The following is a 25,001-nucleotide window of genomic DNA, read 5'->3' on the forward strand; positions in this document are numbered from 1 at the left end:
ATGACAAAGCTACTCTATAGCCATTTACTTTGCCTCAGGTATGAAGGTCAGAAATAAGTTTTAGGCTGACTAGGTACATAAAGACCCACAGGACTTGTCCAGTAATAGAAAGAAGCAAGGAAGATACTTTTGCTGTCTTTTGCAGAGTTCTGCAGAATTCAAGAATCCTAGGCGTTGTGTGCCAATGCCTGTGTATATGTTGTGCATGGGATGTACGGTAAGTACAAAGGACTTCAGGGAGACAGGAAGCCATGGGTAAACACTGCAGAAAGTTTCCAGATCAAAGCATAGAGCAGTTTAGCAGGTCTATCTGAGATTAACTGTATGAACAAAGTTATGGATATAACAAAGTAGGGAAAAAATCATCAATGGGAAGATAAACCTCTACAGAGATTCTTCTACACAGTCTCAAACAGAAAAAGAAAATATTTGGAACAAAATACTGAAGAACACTTGAATAAAAGTACAGAATCCCTTTTGGAGTTAAGTCTTAACGTAATGGAAAATACAAGCAGCAGCTCATGCTTTCAGTAATTATAACTAACCCAAAGCAAACTGAATTTGTCAGTGTCTTTTCCCTAACACCACATGAAACCTGAAATAGCATCTCTTTTAAAAATGCAGAACAGAATCAAAACCAAAACTGTTACATGTTGTTATAAAAATTTTCCAGATTCGTAAAATTTAAAGCAGTGGGTTACATCTATGTGTTAATTTTCTGCAAAGTCAAAGAAATTTATTTGTCCTGTGCAGATCTGCACTCAAAACCAATGAAATATACACACAATCTAATTTTTGTTTGTGCCTGCAGCTGTGAGAACAGCAAGGTAACTTGTGTCCCTGGCCTGTGACTACTGACTCTGAATGCTAGATCACTGTGTTTTCTTCATTTCCTATAAAAAGTGAGTTGAGTCGAACAAAACACTTGAATGGTATCCTTCACATTCAAAGTTCTTTTCAAATGATGGCCACTTAAAGAAATGAATGCCTCCTCGGAGTTCAGGAAACCATTGTCTATTGAGGCAAATTTACTGTTCTACTTTGTAGGATTGGGTTTCAGGTGTAAGAACTGCAGTTGTGCTTGAAATGTATTTTCAAAGACACTGCCATGGAGAGCTATAAAGCAGCTTTCAAGCACTGTTTCCAAATTCACTTGCTAAGTGATAGGGCAAAGTGTAAAACAATGGCCGAAGCTTTATTCTAAACAGAGATGTTGGTCTTTTTCTTTTTCTTTCTTTTCCTGACCAGAAAGACAAGCTTCCACATATCCCTGGAGATCTCTGGAGACCTTTGCCTCTGGTCACTCCGAGTGTATATCAGCAGTCCATTAAAGGCTTGCATCCCGATCACATCTTAAAATGAACTGGGGGGTTATTTGCTTGTACTTGGAATGTCTGCTTTGCCGCAGCACTAGGGTTCCCGAAAGGAGGCACGGTTTCCACTAGAAGAACGCTCTCTCGTTTCACCCACAGAGCCACAGCCACCCAATGATTGCTCCATCACAGTGAACTTCACTTTGGACAAAAAGCCACTGTGATCCACTTGCCTCCTCAATTGTAATAACTAGGATTTGTCTTCAGATCCAATCACAAGCCTGCACCTGAGGTGAAGGAATGAAGAGTGTCCCTGGCATCTGAATATATGCTACATTTGCTTAGAATTCACAGCTCCAAAAAAAAGGCTTCCGCTTAACCTACCGTCACCAGAAGCGGACAGTTGCAGGGCGGCAGAACGCCCCGATCAGCCGACGAAATCAATTCAGGTGTCAAAGAGAGACACTGCTGAAATGAAACATTAAAACAGATAAAATGAGCCACTTTCAAAATGTCTGGATACATGGGGACTGAGAATCCTGGGGAACTCTACATTCACATTCCATACACAGTAATGTCTCCGTCCTCATAGCGCCTAGTGTAATGGTCCATACGTGATGCGTGTGCACAGCATAGCCAGCCTCACACACTGTGACTGGATGTGTAGCAGGTTACCTCTGCATGATTGCCATTCCACAACCTCTCAGCACTGAGAAATGATCCTCAACACACACCCCAGACACGTCAGGTCAGTTCAGTTGCTCAGTCATGTCCAACTCTTTGCGACCCCATGAATCGCAGCACACCAGGCCTCCCTGTCTATTACCAACTCCTGGAGTTCACTCAGACTCAACGTCCATCGAGTCAGTGATGCCATCCAGCCACCTCATCCTCTGTCGTCCCCTTCTCCTCCTGCCCTCAATCCCTCCCAGCATCAGAGTCTTCCAATGAGTTAACTCTTCACATGAGGTGGCCAAAGTACTGGAGTTTCAGCTTTAGCATCATTCCTTCCAAAGAAATCCCAGGGTTGATCTCCTTCAGAATGGACTGGTTGGATCTCCTTACAGTCCAAGGGACTCTCTTCTCCAACACCACAGTTCAAAAGCATCAATTCTTCGGCGCTCAGCCTTCTTCACAGTCCAACTCTCATATCCATACATGACTACTGGAAAAACCATAGCCTTGACTAGACGGACCTTAGTCAGCAAAGTAAGGTCTCTGCTTTTGAATGTGCTATCTAGGTTGGTCATAACTTTTCTTCCAAGGAGTAAGCGTCTTTTAATTTCATGGCTGCAGTCACCATCTGCAGTGATGTTGGAGGCCCCAAAAAATAAAGTCTGACACTGTTTCCACTGTTTCCCATCACATGCGCACAGTGCAGTGACTGCTGTAATTATACCAGTTTAAAAAGAAGAGAAGAGAAAAGGCGAACGTCAGAATGTTAGTAGCACTGGCGACCTGGGGCTTGGGCTGGCTCACTCACTACAGACGCCGGGTATGCGCAACGCCTTTTAAGACTAGACTTTGCTGCCCCGTGTGGCCAAGAGTCAGTGATCAAACCTCAGATATATTCCTGCCTCACCACCCTACACACACAGAGTCATACAAAATTAGTGAATTAAAGCAAGAATTTTAGCGATAACATAGAGGAAACATACACACTACCATATGTAAATCAGAGAGCCAGTGGAAATTTGCTATAGGATGCAAGGTGCTCAACCTTGGTGCTCTGTGACAACCTAGAGAGGCAGGAAGGAGGGGGAGGCGGAAGGGAACCTCAAGAGGGAGGGGATCTACATCTACCTGGGGCCTATTCGTGTTGATCTGTAGCAGAAACCAACACAGTATTGTAGAGCAATTATCCTCCAATTAAAAATAAATAAGTTAAAAAAAATGGCCACTCATCCATCCAGGAGACTTCTAGATAGTTTTAAATGAATGCAGGCTAAAAATGCAAATCCTGAGAGTCTGAGTCACTGTCCTCTTTAATCATAAATAACATTAATTAGGAAATGACTGCCAGACATTGTTCTAGGCAATGTACGCATTCAATTTTCTGCAATTATTATAACAACACTATGAGATAGAAACTACTATCCCATCCCATTTTAAAGAGGAGAAAACTGAGGGGCCAACAGGTAAAGCAGCCTCCCCACTGAATATAGCAAAATCACCACCAAATAGTCTACTTTGGAATTCAAAATCACCCTGGTTGATTTTCTTAAATAAGCTCCTATTAGACCACACAGGTTGGCACCAGTATGTTCCAACTAAACCTTTTTTTAAACCACATGTCAGACTTGGGGTAAGTTTTCAAATAATTTGAACACAATAAAATATAAACATTTTAAAACTATAATCTATTTCTAAATATAGAATTTAGCCATTTTGTGATGAGTCAGATACTGCCTTGAAATCTCTCAGGGTTACCATAGGATCTAGCCATCATACTCCTTGGCAATTACCCAAAGGAACTGAGAATTATCCAAAGGGATGTGAGAACCCACACAAAAACCTGCACACAAATGTTCATGGCAACTTCATTCATAGTCGAAAAAAACGGAAGCAATCAAGATGTCCTTCAACAGGTGAATAGATACGTGAATTGCAGTATACCCATACAATGGAATATTATACAGCATTAAAAAGCAACAAGTTATCAAGCCATGAAAAGATAAGGAGGAATCTTTCTCTTAGATGCATCTAAGTTAAAGAAGTCCATCTGAAAAGACTACATCGTTATACGACATTCTGGAAAAGGCAAATGTGTGGAGACAGAAAAAGGTCAGTGGTTGACAGAGGTCCAGGGTGATGAAGGGAGAGATGTATCCGTGGAACACAGGGACTGTTACTGTCTGAAACTATTCTGTTTGAGGTTATAATGGTAGCTACCTGTCTATGCATTTGATAAAACCCAAAGAACATGCAATACAAAGAATGAACTCTAGTGTAAACTCTGGACTTGATCTGATAATAAGGTATCAATGTTGGCTCATCAATTATAACAAATGTACTACATTAATGCAAAACAGTAATAATATCAGAAACTGTGTGTCTGAGGAAGGATGAGGGGTAAGTATGAACTCTATACTTTCTGCTCGATTTTTCTGTAACCGGAAAACTGCTCTAAAAATATGCTTATTAATTTTTTTCAATAAATGCCACAGAATAGCACACAGTGATATTCTGAAGATGAGTGCCAAGTGATCTCAGTCGTGCCCATCTCTTTGAGACCCCATGGACTGCAGCCCACCAGCCTCCTCTGTCCAAGGGCTTCTCCAGGCAAGAATATTGGACTGAGGGCCATGCCCTCCTACAGGGGATCTGCCTGACCCAGGGATCGAACGCTGTGTCTCTTACATCTCCTACACTGGCAGTCGGGTTCTTCACCACTAGTACCACCTGGAAAGCCCTTTTGAAGATGAACAATCATTAACTATGAAAAATAAAGCTATCAGATTATTTTTACTCACAAAGCCAATTCAGCAATAGCTTTCAGATATTATTGTTCTTTACAACACAATGATACTGAAATATTCCACTGTGTCCTTCCTTTTTCCTTTTTTTCCTTTTTCATCAAAGAAAACTTCTCCTACCAAAAAGTATTTGGCAAATCCTCTGGAAATAGAAGTCTTCTGCTCATGTGCTTTGCCACCTCATGATAAACAAGTTTGTTTTCATCGGAAATCTGCTTTGGAGGCTTTTGCAAAAACACACCACACTTGTGCTTTATAACAGAGAAGGAAAGCGAACGTTGGAGGTCACATTCTAGTTGCAGTGAACACATGGGCCACTTGGCTGCTGAAAGCTTGGCAGTTATCAGAACTACAATCAGGAGACTCTTGATGGAGAAGAAAACATAAAGAAATCAGGAAAAACAAACAAAAATGCTAGAAACAGTAGCACCCAACTCTGCAATATAGTTCTTGGTTGGTTTTTGTTTGTGGATGTGTGTGTGTGTGTGTTTTCACACACACACACACATCCACTGAGAAACATTTATTAAATAGGGAGCTAAAGGAAATACACACAAAAGCCGCTGGGCAAGGTTTCTTCTCTCTTTGAAAGAAAAACCCAATTCGTTCTAAGCTCATTTCTTTTCTTATTCAAATTAGATTTAAAGGGTCATAGCAGGGTTGTGGAGCTTATCACCATCACAAGTGAAAAACAAATCCAAGAAAGCCTTATCTTTGAAGTCACAAGAGAATTCCCATGTGCTGAAATAAAAGGTCACGTTAAAAGGCAGCAATTGTAACAAACACAAGATTCTATGTCCTTTGTCACCCTTAATTCAAATGAGTAACCTGTCGGAAGCGTCTTCCGAATGGCAGGTCCACTGCATTACCCCTCTGTCAGCATCAGCTGACACTCACAGCCTTTCCAAGATGCAAGAGCAGGGCCTGCAGGACAAAGGAGCCGGCCAGCGCCTGGAGTCACATCCTGCTGCTGACCAGCATGGGGCACCCCTGGGGAATTCAGCAGGAGTCCCCAAGCACAATACAGCCTTAGTGAGCAAAGTCAAGGAGACAGACCCCAGAGAGAGTCCACTTGCTAGAGAAAGCCTGCTTGTCTTCAGCATCCATCGCCTTCAAGGATTTATCTTCAGCTCAACTTTATAACACAGAACATGTTCAGGTTTCTGTAGCCCCAAGATCTCAGCAACTCGGATTAAAACTGGCCCTCCCCTGCCACCAACTCCGATGAAACCCTGTCCTACAGGGCAGCACTGAGCTGTACTTTCCCTTCATTTGCTATGAAAACACAGTCTCTTTAAAGGAGCCTGCACTTGCCTTTAGGTTACTACTCACCTAACCCAGATAAGCCTGTTCTCTGAGTCACATTTACTTTCAAAGCTCAACTCAGGCAAGGAAATAGAGTAGGTGTGACATGCCTAAATAATGTGTAGATATGTGTTTTAAAAAATTCATCTCTTCCACATAAAAATGAGGACCAACACACTCATAAAGACATCCCACCACACCTCTCCCCAGTCAGCCTCCTCTCCCCTCTAGACTTCCCGTCTCAGAGAGAAAGCAGAACAGGATGCAGCTATCAAGAGAACCAAAGAGAAAAGGGCTGAAGATGGGCACGGTAATAAGAGAGATAGTACAGGGAAAATAAGGGCCAGAAGCCTCTGACTGAGGCTGCCTTCCCCTTTTTTTAAGGTTTTTGACATAAGAGCACTAAATGGACTTTTCCAGAAAAATGAAAGTAGGGTAGTGATGGTGTTGAAATCAGCAGTACGGTATGGCTACAATTTACAGAATGTGCCATTTTGCGGGGTTTGGGGAAGAGAAACAAATAGAGATAAAAATTTCATCTTAGGGAAGTCAGTTATGAGTTCTCTGGACTTTGGGTGGTAGAAACAGAGTTACTTCCTCGGCAAGACAAGCACAGCCACACTGCTGGGGGGCGGGGAGATGGGAGGAGCCGAGCACCCTGTTCCCTACTTGAAAAATATTTCCAGTCAGAAGAGAGTCACGTGCGCTGTAACTGACCTAAATTCTCCCTGCTGCTACTATTCATTCTCGCTTCCTTTCACATTATGATTCCCTGCATATGCTTTATTCTCCATCAGATGATTCAGAGAACCCTAGCTTTGCTCTAAAATTTATTTTAAAAGCCACAATGTTTTTAGATTTGTATCAGATGCAGCTACTAAGCTCTAGAAATTTTGCTTCAAACTTTCTTGAGCCGGAAATGCATTCACAAACAATACAATATTCCAGTGTATCTTACTGCTACTAAAAATAAAACATACAGAGAATCTGCTCAAAAACCATTTTATCTGCATTAAGATGCAAGATCTTTGATGATGGTTAAATTCATGCCAGTAATTATTTCTAGCAAGATCCACAGATAGAAACAACAACAGCAAAAAAAAAAAAAAAAAAACCTGAACATGGGATTTTAAAATATGAACGTATTCACTTACAAACTATTTTCCTTTACCAATAATCCTTTAAAATTTTCTTTGAGATCTCTGTTATTGAACACTGTCAGTTCAAAACTTTTTTAAAATGACATGGGATTTGTTGAAGACAAATCTGGAATCCACACTGCCTAGGCAGAAAAAGCAAATGAAAAAATATCTCCCTAAAACCTTCCATAATTTAAGAAAGCAGAACTGGTGTATGTATGTCTATATATTCTAAGAAACGTGTCCTTTGTATTATTGATCCTCGGTATAATCCCTGTGCCCAACAACTGCTGAATGGGTAGCTGTGTAAATGAAAACCTCTTGGGTAGAACAGACGCCTCTGTTATTCCCTTTGCTCATCTGAAAGATGAGTGTAAATGTTTCTTCACAGCTTTTCTTTACTTATTGGAAGTCTACAGGGACTTGAATCTCAGACTCAAAACCTCTCTCATGTGGTTAATTCTATTTCCTTCATAACATTTTTTGTTCAAACTAGAAAAAAAGCAGAACAGTTCATTACTCTTCAAAAGTGCTTTTATCTTGAGCTGAGACTAAAACCATCTTCAGCTGATTATACATACTTCTTTGGACACTCCAGACATAAGCCTCCACTCAACATTATCTTCAGAGGTAAGTATGTCATAGGGGTAAATGGTGCTGATCAAGGATGTATCAGAACATCTCAAACGAAACTGTGGTTTCCATCAACCCTGAAAACATCCGTGTTCTCACAAGAGCAGAGCCTTGCCCAAGGATTCACAAAGAGGAACAGAAAATATGGTATCAAAGATAACAGCAGACAGGCTTCTCCTGTCTCCACTAGGGAAGTCAGTGTGGTTAGAGGCTGAATGACAGCGGGAAGGCCTTGCTCTGCCTCTGATCAGCTGCATCACTTTGGGCAAGCCTCCTGGCATCAAGCTCTGTACTACGAAATAAGTGGTTTGGGTCTAGGATCTCCAAAGAACATTTATAGCTCGCATAGCTCTAGGATCTAACTATCCATATTCTATAATCTGATATTTAAAGAGATTGTTCCCTGATAACACAGTGGAAAATAAAAATACAGGACACTTCCATTATCTTTGCTTCTGGGCTTTTGTTTTTCTAACTATGCTAATACCTCTGCTTGATTTATTCTCACTTTTTTTTTGTAGTTTGACACACTCCTTTCCATTCTTCAAACCCTTATCCAAAGTTTCCTTCATTGATAATGAAGAGAAAATGAGTCATTCCCTTCTCTATTCTGGGTAGCAGCTACCTCTGTTAATATTGATAATATCATGAGCAATAATATCTATAATCTTAATATATTATTATCTTTGGGTACAGTTCAGTTCAGTTGCTCAGTCGTGTCCGACTCTTTGCGACCCCATGAATCGCAGCACGCCAGGCCTCCCTGTTCATCACCAGCTCCTGGAGTTCACTCAGACTCACGTCCATCGAGTCAGTGATGCCATCCAGCCATCTCATCCTCCGTCGTCCCCTTCTCCTCCTGCCCCCAATCCCTCCCAGCATCAGAGTCTTTTCCAATGAGTCAACTCTTCGCATGAGGCGGGTACAGAGGGCAGTAAACAGTGCCAGGCACAAGAGGCGTGCACACTGGGTCACGGTGGAATGAATGGACTATCACATGACCGCCACCTCGGACTATTAATGATACCAATACAATGTCCGCGAAGACAGAATGTGTACGTAACAGTGAACAGCCATCTCAAAATGATGGCAAAGCACAGAAACAGACAGTTAAAGAGCAAAATTAACAGGACTTAACTTTATACATAGAGAAGCTTCTAAAGTTACGTCTAGGATTATATACATACATATATACAAGGGACTATTACTCAACCATTAAAAAGAATGAAGTAATGCCATTGTAGCAACATGGATGGATGTAGAGGTTGTCATAGTAAGTGAGGTAAGTCAGAGAAGGAGAAACATTATGACATCCCTTACCTGTGGAATCTACAATGAAATCATACGAATGAACTTATTTACAAAAACAGAAAGAGACTCACAGACTCAGAATGCTCTTAGGGTTGCTGGGGGCGGGGGGAAGAACATGGGTAAAGGACAGTCAGGGAGTCTGGGAGGGACATGTACACACTGCTGCATTTAAAATGGGTAACCAACAAGGAGCTACTGTCCAGCACATGGAACGCAGCTCAGTGCTATGTGGCAGCCTGGATGGGAGGGGAGTCTGGGGGAGATCAGATACATGTATTTGTGTGGCTGAGTCCCTTCGCTGTTCACCTGAAGCTATCACAACATTGTTCACTGGCTATACTCCAACAAAAAGTAAAAAGTTTTTTTTTTTTAAATTTAAAGATTAGACAACATTGGGACTATTGAGCCATAGTGCCCACTCTAGCTCTTCATACCTAAAGCAATCCAACTTCAACGAAGTTTACCCCATGAGGAAATGTTTAGTCTTAAGAAAAACCTGCATGATCCAAGACAGAGTTCCCTTCTCATGTAGCCCCAAAATGAACTTCACAGAACCTTAGAACATGGCTTTGCTGCTTGCGCTTCTGTTGTTTTCAGGGCCTGGCTCACTGAAGCCGCGATTGATGTGATCAAATAAAAAATACGCAGAAAGCTTACAAACTATCACAGGAAAGAAAGAGGAAAAGTGTTAGTTGCTCAGTCGTGTCCAACTCTTTGCGACCCCATGGACTAGAGCCTGCCAGGCTCCTCTGTCCATGGAATTCTCCAGGCAATACTGGAGTTGATTGCCATTGCCTTCTCCAGGGAATCTTCCCGACCCAGGGATTGAACCTGGTTTCCTGCATCGCAGGCAGATTTACCTCTGAGCCACCAGGGAAGTAGATCACAGGAAAAAATAAGTCAATTAAAAGGGTCAAGTAAATAATTAAAATCATTTCCGACTCAATCATACATGCTAATGAGACCTTGGGGCAGGATGAATCAACGAAATTTTCAGTTAATCCCAAACCATAATTAATTGCAAGTAAAAAAAAAAAAATGACTGCTCATTCCTCAGAATGGTGGTTCTGAAAGAACACTGGGAAGGTCTGATTCAGCGCCTGTGCCCGCCCTCTTGGTAGAAGTGCTAATGAGCCACAGTATGGCTACAAGGAAGCCAGGCGGATGGAACAGCAAGTGTCTCCCAGCTGCACCACACAAGGTCTTACCGCTCCTGCTCACGCTGCGTGGCCTCTGCCTTCCGGCATGAAAATCCCCTGTTGATTAGACCCTTCGTTCTGTTTTGTACCTTTCAGATTCACCCTGCACAACTGTGACTGTGTCAAACCCCTGTTTAAAACCCTCAATGGTTCCATGTTACTCTCATAATAAAACTGAAATGGACCAACATGACCCTAAGGTCTGTGCCACGTGGACCCCATGTCTTCCTCCAGACATCGCTCCTTCCATGCTATCTTTACACACCAGTCTACTACACCGAGTTCCCCAAAGTCCACAGTCTCCCAGGTCCCCACCGTCAGCCTTCATACTTGTCTAGAATTCTCTGCCCCTCCACGACACATTGGCAGTGGGACAGGCATTAAGAAGTGGCCACTGGTCCACGATGCTTGTGTCTGAGTAAGTCTGTCCAATGCAAAACTGAGATAAAATGCCCCCTTGGAGAGACCAGCTAAGATCTTGTTCTCCAAGATCGCTATCAGTAGCGAAAGAACTAACATTTTCAGCTCCATCTCCCAGAGCATTTGTCTTCAATCCAAACTTGAGTGACTAATAAGGGTTATTCTTTACTGGATCCTGTCAAATATTGATGCCTGAGCTGCAATTATCTACCTGTGTTTCTCCCCCATAGTTCACGAATATCTGATACCACTAACCATGTTTCCTTCCACCATCATTATATTTTCAGCTCCTAGAAGACTGCCGGGCACACAGTAGGTACACAGTGTCTTTCAGTCAATATTTATTTAGTGAGTAAATGAATGAAGAAACAATATCGCAACCCAGACTCTTCAGCATTGATTAATGCCTCCAGAGGTTCAGTTCTTACCAGTTTCTAGCCAATTCTTCAGAAATAGTTAAACTCTTAAACTGCACATGAAAATAATTTTTATTTAGTTAATTAATCATTTGATCTTAGGTTACTTTTTACTTTTATTCAATGAAAAAGATTTATTGGTCAAAGATAAAGTTATATAACTAGAGTCACAGAGTCTTAGTACTTTATTAGTTGTCTATCTGGAAAACGAACTATGCAAAAACCATACTAAATTGATTTCTGTATAAAAGGTGCTGAGGTAATTTAAAATGATTCTGATTCATTCACTGAGGCATTAGAAATAGAAGATGTTTCTTTCCAAAACCATGATAACAGTTGCTTTGAAGCCCTCACATGCACTAAGAATTAAAACAGGCTATTCACATTAGAAAATTCAGTGATTTAGACTTTTTAATTCAGTCATCCAATTTTAATAAATCATCTTAAGATACTTTATACTTCTGCTTTTCACCTGTTTGGGGTTTTTTTACTTAAGTTTCTAACTTACTGTCTGTGGTTTATAATACGATGTCTCTCAAACTAATTTCTTATGTCAAAAACATCCTTTTGTTCACTGCAAGCAATTAAATAAACCAAATGTTATAGTAGGACATTGCAATTCAGAACCAGAGGTATGAACCACACAAACTCAGTAAGTAAAGGTTTACAACAAGGAGCACCAACTATTATAGAGGCTTGACTGCGTATAGGTAGAGAGAAGGGTAATGTGGTAGTAAGCTCCATTGACCAAATCCTGCCACAAGTCAGGGACCAGGCATTCACATAGAACCCACCGCTTCTTCTCATCATTGTGACCCTACAAGTAAGGCAGAACAGCCACAGTGAGAAGCTACAGCTCAGAGAACACCACCACATTACACCAACTGCATAACCAACAAGCAGAAGTACCGAGACGCACAAAACAAAACAAACAAACGAAAAAGAACGGAATAACATTAGAAAAATAAAACAAATGAACTCCTGCATTCCCTAACAGGGCTGGATATGAGGACATTTACATAATGAACCACTGGAGATTGCCTGGTTCCTTAAAAATCATTAAATAATCTGCAAACTAAAAGACTAATATGCTAATATATTCATTGAAATCAGTTTTAAATACTTAAAATAATATTTCATTCTTTGGATAAATGATTGATAGACAAATCAAAGGAGCAGATTTTTAGAACAGCTTGAATAATTAGTGACCAAAATTAACCACATCTGAGACAGAAGAATTCTTCAAAGTTAGACTTTCCAATATGACATGACTACAAAATAATCAGAATGTGCTAATAATGGAAATTTCAACCATGAATTGAGAAAATTTTCATATCTTTAATATTCTTACATAATTTAAAAAATCCACATAAAACCAAGTGTTTGTAGTATTTTATTTAGTATTCTCTCTTGAGAGTACCAAGTGTTATTAAATAAAATAAGCAACTTACTGCAATGCTTTGAATTTAAAATAAACAATAAAAGCCTTATTGCGCTTTAATAATATCTTGGAATGAGGGGTTTAAAATTTGCTTGATGAATGCATTCTATACAGATGGACTTCACATGTTCTGATTTTTAAGATCATCCCTAGACATCTTTGGAGCAATGTCTTAATCTTTACTCTAGCTTATTCCTAATACTATATCCTATCCATAAAAGCCATAGCCAATCAGTTTATCCCTAAGAAAACATATGACTACACTGTGCATTGGTTTTGAAAAATAAGCACCAAGGGCTTCCCTCATAGGTCAGTTGGTAAATAATTCATCTGCAATGCAGGAGACTCCGGTTCGATTCCTGTGCTGGGAAGATCCGATGGGGAAGGGACAGGCTACCCACTATAGTATTCTGGCCTGGAGAATTCCATGGACTACAGTCCATGGGGTTGCAAAGAGTCGGACACGACTGAGCAACTCTGACTTTCACTTTCTTTCATCCACAGTTTCTTGTATGATAGACTTAAAAAAATTACGACCAAAGACTTAGTAAGACAAACTTACTTTCACAGTTTCATTTATGTGTGTGTATGTACACACTCACCTATGTTTATATGTATTGAGTATTATCTCCTAGTCTGACCTTGTTAAATTATTTTAACATGTTGTTGTTTAGTCACTCAGTCCTGTCTGACGCTTTTGCGACCCCATGGACTGTAGCCTGCCAGGTTCCTTTGTCCGTGGATTTCCCAGTCAAGAACACTGGAGTGAGTTGCCATTTCCTTCTCCAGGGGATCTTCCTGACCAGGGATCAAACCCATGTCTCCTGCATTGGCAGGCAGATTCTTTACCACTGAGCCACCAGGGAAGCCCTTTATTTTAATAGATTGCGTCATTTATTATTCTGAACTTCAGGTAGTCCAGGGTGTTATTATTGTGTCTACAAATATCAATTAAAATAACTAACTGAAGCTCAGGGAGTTCAGATCACCTTTCCAAAGCAGTGACTCCAGGAACTGAAAACAGACTTCTCTAAATTAAAAAATGCAAAAAAGTGCCATGAATTTGCCACGAAAGTTTATTTATTCAGATTCACTTAGAAATTAATGAATTGGAGAATACAAAATTCTATTCAAGTTGATTTCAAAAGTAAAATAACATAACCTTTTTTTCTCACCATTAACCCATTTGGGAGAAGTTTAAACTTTATATGCCTCCAAAAGAGTCCTTGTCGGGAGAAATTACAAATATATATGACTTGTAAAAAAAGAAAAAAAAATTCCCTATTCATATTTTATACCATAGTAGAATTTAATACCAAAAATTAATTACTCACCTAGAAAAATAAAATAATTATAGCTCTTCTCCAGATAGCACAGTCAAGTGCAAAATGTCCTGAGTCTTTGTTGAAAATAAAACCTGAGTATCTGCTGTCATTGTAGCAAGTTCAATGAACTTCTTGTTATTGCTGGATATGTTTGTCTTTGTAACCCAAGCAATGGTACCCAACAACTTGGCACTTAATCATTTTAAAATTAAAAGATTAAGTCCACTGAAAGCCTAATTATGAAAGCTGGAAGAAAAAAATAGGGGAAAAAAAGGAGTGCAAATAATTTCAAGCTTAGTGCACAAATAAACCTTGGAGAGGAATGCTTAATTAACTCTATGGTGTTGTTCTCCAAGAAAAGAATATATTCATTTTCCCTAGGAAATTAAACTTTTCTGTAGTTAGATATTCAAAGACTAAAAGAAACTTAATTGAGATTCTTAAAAGATAGTAAGCAGGACTTGTTGCTATGACTCCAACAACCAGCATGCAGCTTAATCAGCACCCATGGCAATCACTGAGAGGAAATGGCTATTTCAGTTCTCAGTTTTATTTCTAAAGATGCAGGGATCAAAACTGAAATTTGACCTAGAAGCTGTCATGGTTCTAAAGCTGCATGACAAAAGGTTTGGCAAGTGTTAATAAGAATAGGAAAACAACAACCAACAAAGCAGTCAGATTTCTCAAACCTTCAGGACAGTAAAGTGCAGCAGACCAGCCAAGAGCCTAACAGCCAAAGATTATACCCAATGTGCCGTGATGGGCATGCTCACTGCTCTCATCTGTTGTCAGTGATCAAAGACGAGATGTTTTCTCATACTGAACACCCAGTAAATAAACAGTGAGCTACAGCCACTGGGACGGAAGAAGCAAGCCAGTGACCAAGAAAACAGAAGGACCGGCTGGACCTGAGAGCAAACAGCTACTTGCACCTCGATTCTGCCGTCTGCGCAAGAACTGAAGGATCAGAGTCAAGTCTGCTGGTGCTGCTGAGCAGTCAGAGGTAGAAACACACTGCCTGAACACACCTGCACCCAGAGCTTTGCCCACATGGAGCTCCACGTATGGAGAAAGCCGCAGTGGAAAATGACCAGACATCCTTACAGACATCCAATTAGTCTTTGGAAATTCACCTATCCAGAACTCTTTAATTATATAGTGTTTCATTTTAACTATGTTGCTTTGGGTCGGTCCCTTACACAGAAGATGGGAGAGAACTGAATGAATCTGTCAACCTCAAGGATACAGTCTTCTTCAAAGATTCAAAGGGAGGGGATATATGTACCTCTGTGGCTGATTCACTTTGCTGTACAGTAGGAACTAATACAACACTGTAAAGCAACAATACATCAACAAAAATTAATTACAAATAAAATTAATAACATTTTAAAATAATAAAAAAGATGCATCATTTTGAGCTTTAAAAGCCAAAGTAAAGCAAAAAAAAAAAAAAAAAGGATAAAACAGAGTGGCAAAAAAAAAAAAAAAGAAAGGAAATAGAAAAAAGGCCCAGAATAAGGGCAGCCTACAGGTCAGAATGTGAAACTTAAGGTGTTAAGAAAAAGGATCTTTCTTCTCTGCCCTTCATCTCATATCATGCACAGTAAGTATAAAGACATGAAAAAAGGAGACAATATTGCATAATGCTAAATAATTAGGGATTTAAAAAACTGTTAAATCCTCTCATTATCATTACTTAACTATATCACATTCTTTGGTATCAAAAGTTTCAAGTTTTTGATTTTCAATTTAATTTGAATAGCATAACTGTCCACTAAGTTATAATCTGTAATTAAATACATTGAATTATTTCATTCATAATTAAGTGGATGTCCTAACATCTCTGAGTCAAATTTTCATAAATGTCTGATTATATCACACAGTCAATGGGAAATTGGATCTTAAGAGCTTGTTTTAAGGTTCTATTTTTTGGGGAAGGAATCCAACTGCATACTCTTAGTAAAACACTCTTTCATCCGGAAAGTTTGCCATCTTGCACAGTTTCTAGGGAGGACCACCTGGGTAGCAGGAACTAACAGAGCATTCCTCTGGACAGGTAGATCCACACAGCAATCCTGAATCCCTTGGGCTGACCTAAGTCATGCCAGATCATCCTCATAGTTATTGATGTGGGATATATGAAGTTTAGTTCATTGGCAATTGCCTGAATTGAGAATATTTTGTTTGTTTATGTTTGTTCTTGATAGCTTTGTTCCCTCTCTCATCAGAACACCACCTTCCGGTTGGCATTCCAACAGAAAATTTCTCTTCTCATTATCTCTTCTGATTCCTTCCTTTCTGCTACATCTGTAACTAAATCTGATAATTTCCCTATGGCTCCCTGGCTGAAAGGCTACAGTTGCATGCTCTTGCATTAGAACCATTTTCTCAATCCTTATATGAAGACTTCCACCTATGCTGCAGTGATCCAGGCTCTTGGACAAAAGAACATTTGCAAAAGGGTGCTTGGGGTTCTGGGCTGTGACTGAATGGAAGAAGAGTAATGATGCTTACGCTAAAGCTGAAGCTCCAATACTTTGGGCACCTGATGTGAAGAATCAACTCCCTGGAAAAGACACTGATGCTTGGGAAAGACTGAAGGCAAAAGGAGAAGGGGGCAGCAGAGGATGAGATGGTTAAATAACATCACCTGACTCAAGGGACATAAATTTGAGCAAACTCCTGGAGATAGTGGAGGACAGAGGAGCCTGGTGTGCTGCAGTCCACGAGGTCACAAAGAGTCAGACACAACTTAGCGACTCAGTGACAATGATGGGCTAGCGCAGAGGGAAATCAAATGAGGTAGCCAGGGCTCAGAGGACAATGAGTGGGTTTAGAGGTGGAGTACCAGAGTGAGGGGCAGAGGGTGAGATGCTGTGACCAGCAGACCCTGCTTCGCCCACTGCCGGGCACCACTGTCAGGTGTTCTCCATGATCGGAAGCCCTCAGGGGCACAATGGGAATCACACCCTCCGGAGTCGTGCATTGTTACTGATGCTGTAGCAAGACTGGCTTTAATTTAGACACTCAGCAAATCCCACTTAACAACAAAATCCAGGCGTGAGTTATGAGAACCTGTGTGTGTCAAGGGAGGGTGGGGAGGGTGGAAATGACTAATCTCGAAAGGGTTGAAAACACTCATGAGATCTGGGGGGACATCACAGAAGAGCTGACGACGTGTTCTACAAAGGAACAGGAGTGGCAGGAAGTCAGTCAGCTGCAGCGGTCAGTCAGAAAGCGAAGCAGACAAATACCCTGAACATCAAAGAGGCAGACTTCCATGAGGGTGGCACCCCACGTCCCAGTCCAGAGGTCATGGAGGAGGTGGAAAAATTCATAGCAGAGAGCCGGAGCGGGGAAGCAGACTCAGGTGGGCCCCGAGCACCCTCAGCCCACCTCCTGGGCTCTGGCCACACCTCCACCCCTCCTTCTGACAGAATCACACACGGCCAGATTCCCTGCACGGTCCTGCATTCAGAAAACCTCCCCGGATGAATGCAGCCTCCGTGGGTCTCTCCCATCCTGGACCGACGGCTTCAGCAATCATTACATTAGTCTAGATCTCCATTATCTAGTTTTCTCAAATTCTCGGATGGTTTTCTACGCATGTGATTTTTGTATCTCCCAATTGATATACAAGTACTTTTGAAGCAGAAATGAGAATCTGGGCTTTATGCATCTTTCGCTGTCATGATGTGTAGAAGGGTGAGCACGCTTGGTCCAATCAGTATTAAAACACACTTAAGAGGCTGCTTGTGCTGGAAGGAGTAGTCTTTTTAGTTTTTTTACTTTCTTAAATTTTTTCAGCTTTGATGAGGTACAATTGACAAAGTTGTATATATATATATGTGTGTGTGTGTGTGTATTTAGCATGGTGATATAGATAAACATTGTGAATGATGACCATGATTAAGTTAATTAACACATCCATCACCTCACAAAGTTACCTCTTTTTCCATGGTGACAAGCCTAAGATCTACTCTCTAGTAACTTCAAGTATATAATATAGAGCATTATTTTACTATGGAAGTGTTGGTGGCCTTAGGTACAATGATTCTGTGATAATGATGATTTTAATATGAGACAATGAGGTTGTTGTTATGGTTCAGTTGCCAAATCATGTCCAACTCTTTCCAACTCCATGGACTGCAGCACTCCAGGCTTCCCTATACCTCACCATCTCCCAGAGTTTGCCCAAGTTCATGTCCATTGAATCAGTGATGCCATCCAATCATCTCATCCTCTGTCACCTCCTTCTCCTCCTGCCTTCAATCTTTCCCAGCATCAGGGTCTTTTCCAAAGAGTCAGCTGTTCGCATCAGGTGGCCAAGGTATTCGAGCTTCAGCTTCAGCATCAGTCTTTCTAATGAATATTCAGGGTAGATTTCCTTTAAGATGGACTGGTTTGATCTCCTTGCAGTCCAGGGGACTCTAGCACCACAGTTCGAAAGCATCAACTCTTTGTCACTCAGCCTTCTTTATGGTCCAGCTCTCACATCCATACATGACTTCGAGAAAAAGACCATAGCCTAGACTATACAGAGCTTTGTCAGCAAAGTGATGTCTTTGCTTTTTAATACACTGTCTAGGTTTGTCATAGCTTTCCTGCCAAAAAACAATCTTCTGATTTTCATTGGTATTTTTAAATTGTTTACCTCCTTTGAGTTTAGTTATCACTTTACTTACCTCCCAGTTGAACAGGATGCATGTATCATGTTATATAAAAGGAATTTTATTAAGGGAATGCAGAGAAATGGTTGAAACTAAATAATAACACTCAGTAGTGACCTCTACTTCATTTATACCTAAGGAACCAATTACTTTAAAATTGTGCACTTATATTAATAGTTGCTCTGGATTTTTCTTTAGAGACTTCTCACCCTGAGTTTAATTTCTCATCTATAATTAACAAACAAAATTATATTCTTCTTTGTAAGTTTTTCTTTTGGAAGGAAAGAATCTATCAAACAGTAACAATAATGGACCTTTGTCACACATATATGTAGCATCTCATTATGAATTTTTCTTCTTTTTGTACTATTTCATAGAAAACCTGAAGCAGGACTGCAGAAAACCCCCTTAGTATCCAACGTTCGTTATTTGTGCTTCAAACTTAGACTGAGGTAGACAGCTGATTTATCTCAATTACAGAAAATGTCCATTAAAATAAATACATTACTCTGTATCATTAGATTGGCCAAACAGTGCATTCACGTTTTCCCATAAGACGGTTAAGCATACAATGCATGAGAGGTGATAGCGGGAGGTGAAGCTGGAGAGGACCAGTGGGGCAAGAAGAATCGTGCTGGCATGGGTTGTTTGGATCATCACGTGGGTGATTTGGGAGGAGACAAAGGAGGGGAGGTGACTGGCAGTGGGAAAACCACCCATACCCAGGCTGAAGCAGGTGAGGACACAGGACGAGACAGTGTGGGCATTCAGACGTGTGATGACATCCGCTCAACAAGGCCAGGCATACTGGAGTCATCAAGAAAAACAAAGAGAAGGAAGAGGGCAAAGGAAGAGAGGAGGGAGCCAGCCAGACTCAGGAAGAATTCCATTTTGCAGGCATTGAGACTGAAGCCTGCAAGCAGCGGCTGGGGGAGACATAGCTGACCCTGAGCACATGGAGCCAGATTTATGTGCATATAAGTAACACTTGACAGAGAAGGCAATGGCACCCCACTCCAGCACTCCTGCCTGGAAAATCCCATGGACAGAGGAGCCTGGTGGGCTGCAGTCCATGGGGTCGCTGAGGGTCGGACACAACTTCACTTTCACTTTTCACTTTCACGCATTGGAGAAGGAAATGGCAACCCACTCCAGTGTTCTTGCTTGGAGAATCCCAGGGATGGGGGAGCCTGGTGCTCTGCCGTCTATGGGGTCACACAGAGTCGGACACGACTGAAGCGACTTAGCAGTAGCAGCAGCAGCAAGTAACACTTGAAATCCTGAGACAGGAAATTGTCAGTTATTTTCTGGGGGAGAGTTACCGTAAACTGGAGAGCACCGTCCCATCAACAGGCTAAGATGTGCCTGGTAGGATGGACAGAGGAGCTCAACAGAGACTTAGGCTAAGTCTCAGCAAGGCCCAGGTGAGGAAAGGCAGCAGCACAGGCTCAGCAAGCTTGATGGGGGACGGAAGCTTCTGGAAGAGCTAGTTCTCCAGGCTTCATCCTCAACACTGGTTGAACCTCATGTGAGAACTGCAGGTCCACCTCTCAAGCCCAAACTTTCTCATCTCAAATCTTGGCAGTGGGACCCACAGACCAGTACTTAGCAAAGTCTCCAAGTTATTCTACTCAGACAGTAGCCTCAGAGGCTCTAGAACAAGATGTCTTGCAGCAACAGCCAGAGATAGTGATTTTGCTATCATTATATAGTTCGGGTTATCGCAAATATTATAGAGAAAGTAGTGAGTGACCATTCTGACAGGTTGTCTTAACAAACTAAAGAAGAATTTAATTCCATGTCATCATACCTTCTGAATTCCTCAGGCACTCTTCCAGTCCTATCAGTTATACAGGTCAGGCCTTTATCTCCTGTTGAGATGTAGTTCTGTCTGTCTGCCATGTCATGAGCACTGGGGACAGAGTATGTGGCTTTGGATTATCTATCCTCATTCCCTCACCTCTTGTCAAACAGTCGAAAATAGAATGACCTCAAATCAGTCAGGTTGCAACCATCAGAATCTAATTCTTTTTTAAGGCCTCTAAGTTTCTAGGTTGAAACTAATTCTGTCCTTGACTTTAAACCCATCTCCTTTACCCTATTTTTTCTTTGTTTTTCAATCACCTAAGGAGAAAGACCTATATTTTTGTAACCATAAATGTCAGCTCTCTTTCCAATTAAAAATAGTAAAATGAAACTTACACTTAAAGTTTTAATAAACTGACAGTTACATATTTAATTTAGAAACGTATCTTTCAAAAAAAAGCGATAGTTAAGACTATACTTATTTTTAGTTGCACCATACCAACTGCATATTTCATACAGTCAACACATTCTTGAAAAATAATGCAACCTTCTGAACTGTTCACTACAAAACATTTAGTTTAGTATGACAAGAAGATATTGAATAAAGGATTTATACATTTCAATTTATGACAAACTCCAACTTAAGTAAAATAAATAGTAATTTACAATAGCCTTAGAAACTTCAAATTGAAATTAAAATAAAGAAATGCCAGCTGATTCTATTTGAAATTATTCTGAGCAGAGCTTACCCCAGCACTTCACTAGCACACTTCCACCCAGGCATGAATTTCCACACTCAAATGTTTTCCTGTGAAACTAGTGTGACTATCTGGATGTCTTTACAGCTCTCACGAAAGCAAAGATCCTTTCTCATATGTGATTCAGAAATTTGCTGTATGACACAGGGAACTGAAACCTGGTGCTCCTGTGACAGTCTGATGGGGTGGGAAGTGGGAGGGAGATTCAAGAGGGAGGGGCTATATGTACACCTATCACCGATTCATAATGATACATGGCAGGAATCAGCAAAATATTGTAAAGCAATTATCCTCCAATTAAAAAGTTTTTTAAATAAAAGACCAAATTTTCAGAGGTCAACCTGATGATGTCTCCATTGTAAAACACATCTACCAGGCATCTCTTTTAGGAATGAGCTCAAGCAGCTGGCTCCCTCAGGTCCTTCTGTCCTTGAACAGGCATGCTCCTCCCTTGATTCTGACTATCCCCAGTGATTTCCGTGAGCATTAGCATGCAGCAGAAGCGGTGCTCTAGAACCTGCGATGTTCTAGCAGGTCTTGCAGCTTATAGAGGTCTTGCAGCTTCTGCCTAGGTTTTTTCCTGGGACACTTTTCCAGGGATGTATCCCCTTGGAACCCAGCCACCATGCTGCCTAAAGTCCAAGCCACTTGCAGGCAGCCCCACCTGAACTCCCAACCAGTAGCCAGCATCCACCGTCAGCTACAGGTGGGAGCTGTTTTAAGCGACCAGCCCAATCAAGTCTTCAGATGCCTGACCCTCAGCATATACTGAACTGCAAGGCAGGAGACCTCAAAAAAGGATTGCTCAGCAGTAAAGTCCACAGAACCATAGAGATAATAACAAATTGTTTTAAATTCACTAGTTATAAGGGTACATGGTATGCAGCAAAGATAACCAAAATATTAGTTTATCTTTCTTTGCTCAGGATCAAACTTTTATAATTTCCTAGGAAGAAGGCGATGGCACCCCACTCCAGTACTGTTGCCTGGAAAATCCCATGGACAGAGAAGCCTGGTAGGCTGCAGTCCATGGCGTCACTAAGAGGTGGATACAACTGAGTGACTTCACTTTCACTTTTCACTTCCATGCATTGGAGACAAAAATGGCAACCCACTCCAATGTTCTTGCCTCCCAGAGACGGGGGAGCCTGGCGGGCTTTTGTCTATGGGGTCACACAGAGTCGGACACAACTGAAATAACTTAGCAGCAGCAGGGCATATAACATACTAGCGGGCTTCCCAGGTGGTTCAGTTCAGCTCAGTCCAGTTGCTCAGTTGTGTCCAACTCTTTGTGACCCCGTGGACTGCAGCACACCAGGCCTCCCTGTCCATCACCAGCTTCCAGAGTTTACTCAAACCCATGTCCATTGGGTCAGTGATGCCATCCAACCATCTCATCCTCTGTCGTCCCCTTCTCCTCCCACCTTCAATCTTTCCCAGCATCAGGCTCTTTTCCAGTGAGTCAGTTCTTCACATCAGATGGCCAAAGTACTGGAGTCCCAGGTGGCACTAGTGGTAAAGAACTCACCTGTCAATGCAGGAGACATAAGAGACACAGGTTCAATCCCTGGGTTGGGAAGATCCCCTGGAGGAGGGCAGGGCAACCCACTCCAGAATTCCTGCCAGGGAAATCCCATGGACAGAGGAGCCTACAGTCCTCTGGGCTCCTCTGGTGGGCTACAGTCCACAGGGTCGCAAAGAGTTGGCCAACTGACCAACTAGAGTTGGCCAACTAGAGGCCAACTGACCCTTAAAAAGTTTCAACTAGTCGTTTACCATCTTTAAAATATTCTTGGTTTGTTTCATGGAAATAGCTCAAGCTTAACTTTTTACATGTTTTTATTAATTATTACTATTATTAAATCAAGATCTGAGCTACACAAATGTATAGAATCATGAACGACCCTTCATCAAACAAAAAAGAAAACAGGATCCCTAACGTCTGCATAATCCACCTAAAGATTATCATTTGCTTCTCCGACTTCAAATCCTGCCTCTCTGTACCTTGTTCGTAACTACCTCTAGGGGGTCATACTTTCCTGAAGAAAAAAAGTATGAATTCGAGATGATACCACATGCCATTATTCTTGGCTTAAATTTGCAAATAATTTTCAGATCCTTAACCAAGATCCTTTTTACTGAAACCAAATGACATCAAAATATTTCCGTCTGATGTTCTCCTCTTGTCAAAATTTGTGGACGCCTAGATCTAACACTGAAAGTTAAAGATGTCACACTTCACTGTTCTAATTTCAGGGCACTGATACATGTTATGTGGTTGATATTTCTCTTCCTGCAGACAGTGTTTATCCTCCTTCCCTTTCCCTCAACCAGCCGTCCACATACCTGTTCACCTCCAAACAGGCAATTTATTACACGGATTTACTGCTCACCAAAGGTTGGTGACCTCCTAACCTTTATTTTCCTTCTTATTCTTGTGCTCTGATTAATTTCTCACTGTATGTTTCCAATTTACTAACATATGTGTTAACATGTTTAACCATCACCATTTAATTAACAACTCAAAAATAAAATTGATCTTCTGTCCAAAGCATCTGGAAAATAAACCATCTGTTTTATTCTTTAAAAACTCTATCAAGGGATCTACTATATCCCCACTCCTCAAGGTTTCAAATCTCCAGAAAATGCTTCTTATTCATTCTCCTCTTTATCACTTAATTTCCTAATTTTAGACCTTTAATTAGAAATATCATTCATCCATCTTTCTTTCTCCATTTCCATCAGTGCTGCTATTTCACCGCAACTGAACTAGACATGGACCATAACACTTCAGGATTATTGTGACAACTGGTTCTGCCCTAATTTATCCTTTATCTTAAACAACACTGCTCAATTTGTCTTCCTCAAACACTAATTTCACTACAATTCCTCTCTACTCAAGAATATTCCATGATTTCCTCTTTCCTATTATATACATTCTAAATGCCTCAGGTTGCTTTTGAAGGCTATCCGAAATCGAGTGTCATCCTGCCAATCCATTCTGTCAATCGTGTCTTACTGCTCCATGAAATTCTTTCAGCTCTGCTCAGGGATCCATTATTCTTTGCGGAATACCTGCCTCCTCCCCAAATCCTTCACATCCCTTCAAGCATCACCAGGTTTAGAGCCACTCCCTCCATGAAACTTTCCATAATATCTTCTGTATAATGTTCAACACCACTTTTTAAATACAACAAGGAACACTGAGTGATGTGGTGAGAGGAGAAATTTAAAATATTCCCCCACCTGTCTCACACCGGAGCCTGCAATTTCATAATTAGTGACTGTGCAGGTTCAAGTCAACCTTGTAGCTAAGAAACAAATATTCTTACCGATGAGTCAGTCCCATACTTTTTCAGTATGAAATATTTCATCATATCTTTTGTGCAGAGCAAAACTTGGGGGCAGAGAGGAAGCCCATTGCATACCTTGATAAGCTGAAGGCATCACTGAGAAAATAAGAGGAGGAAGCAAGGGATATTAAACCTCAATTTGCCTGCTTAGCAAATAATGTGTGTTTTTTTTTCTTTGAGAAATAGCCTTGTGCATTATATATATGATAACCATCGATTATTCAGAATATTTTGATTAACCAATTACTTTCATTCTTCCATGATGCTAGAGCATGGATTTCTTCTTCTGAGTCAAGCAAGAATTGATGGCTATATTCACCCCCACAGCACCATCTTCCTTTCTTGAAATGATACATTTCAGTTGTCATGACACCAGGAAAAGATGGACTTACCCTGCTGGCACAGTCAGGCATTCAGCTACACTGCCTTCCCCCTT

General features: G+C 41.0%; 1 protein-coding gene across 5 annotated transcripts in view; it reads right to left on the bottom strand.

The window, feature by feature from the left end:
- GPM6A (glycoprotein M6A) overlaps nt 1–25,001 on the bottom strand; it is a 249,677-nt gene that overhangs the window by 222,443 nt on the left and 2,233 nt on the right. Inside the window, exons 1-2 of one of the 5 annotated variants that reach the window (XM_060407201.1) lie at nt 21,204–25,001; nt 1,698–20,560 (exon numbers count right to left, since the gene is read on the bottom strand). The exons of 2 other annotated variants lie outside the window; for them this stretch is intronic. The gene's annotated coding sequence lies outside the window, so the exon portion shown is untranslated. Of the gene's footprint in view, nt 1–1,697 lie in introns of all 5 variants that reach the window. 2 more of the 5 variants (XM_042241485.2, XM_060407200.1) reach the window with 2 other exon arrangements.

The sequence above is a fragment of the Ovis aries genome, chromosome 26 (assembly GCF_016772045.2).
Source record: "Ovis aries strain OAR_USU_Benz2616 breed Rambouillet chromosome 26, ARS-UI_Ramb_v3.0, whole genome shotgun sequence".
In the NCBI taxonomy this organism is placed as follows: domain Eukaryota; kingdom Metazoa; phylum Chordata; class Mammalia; order Artiodactyla; family Bovidae; genus Ovis; species Ovis aries.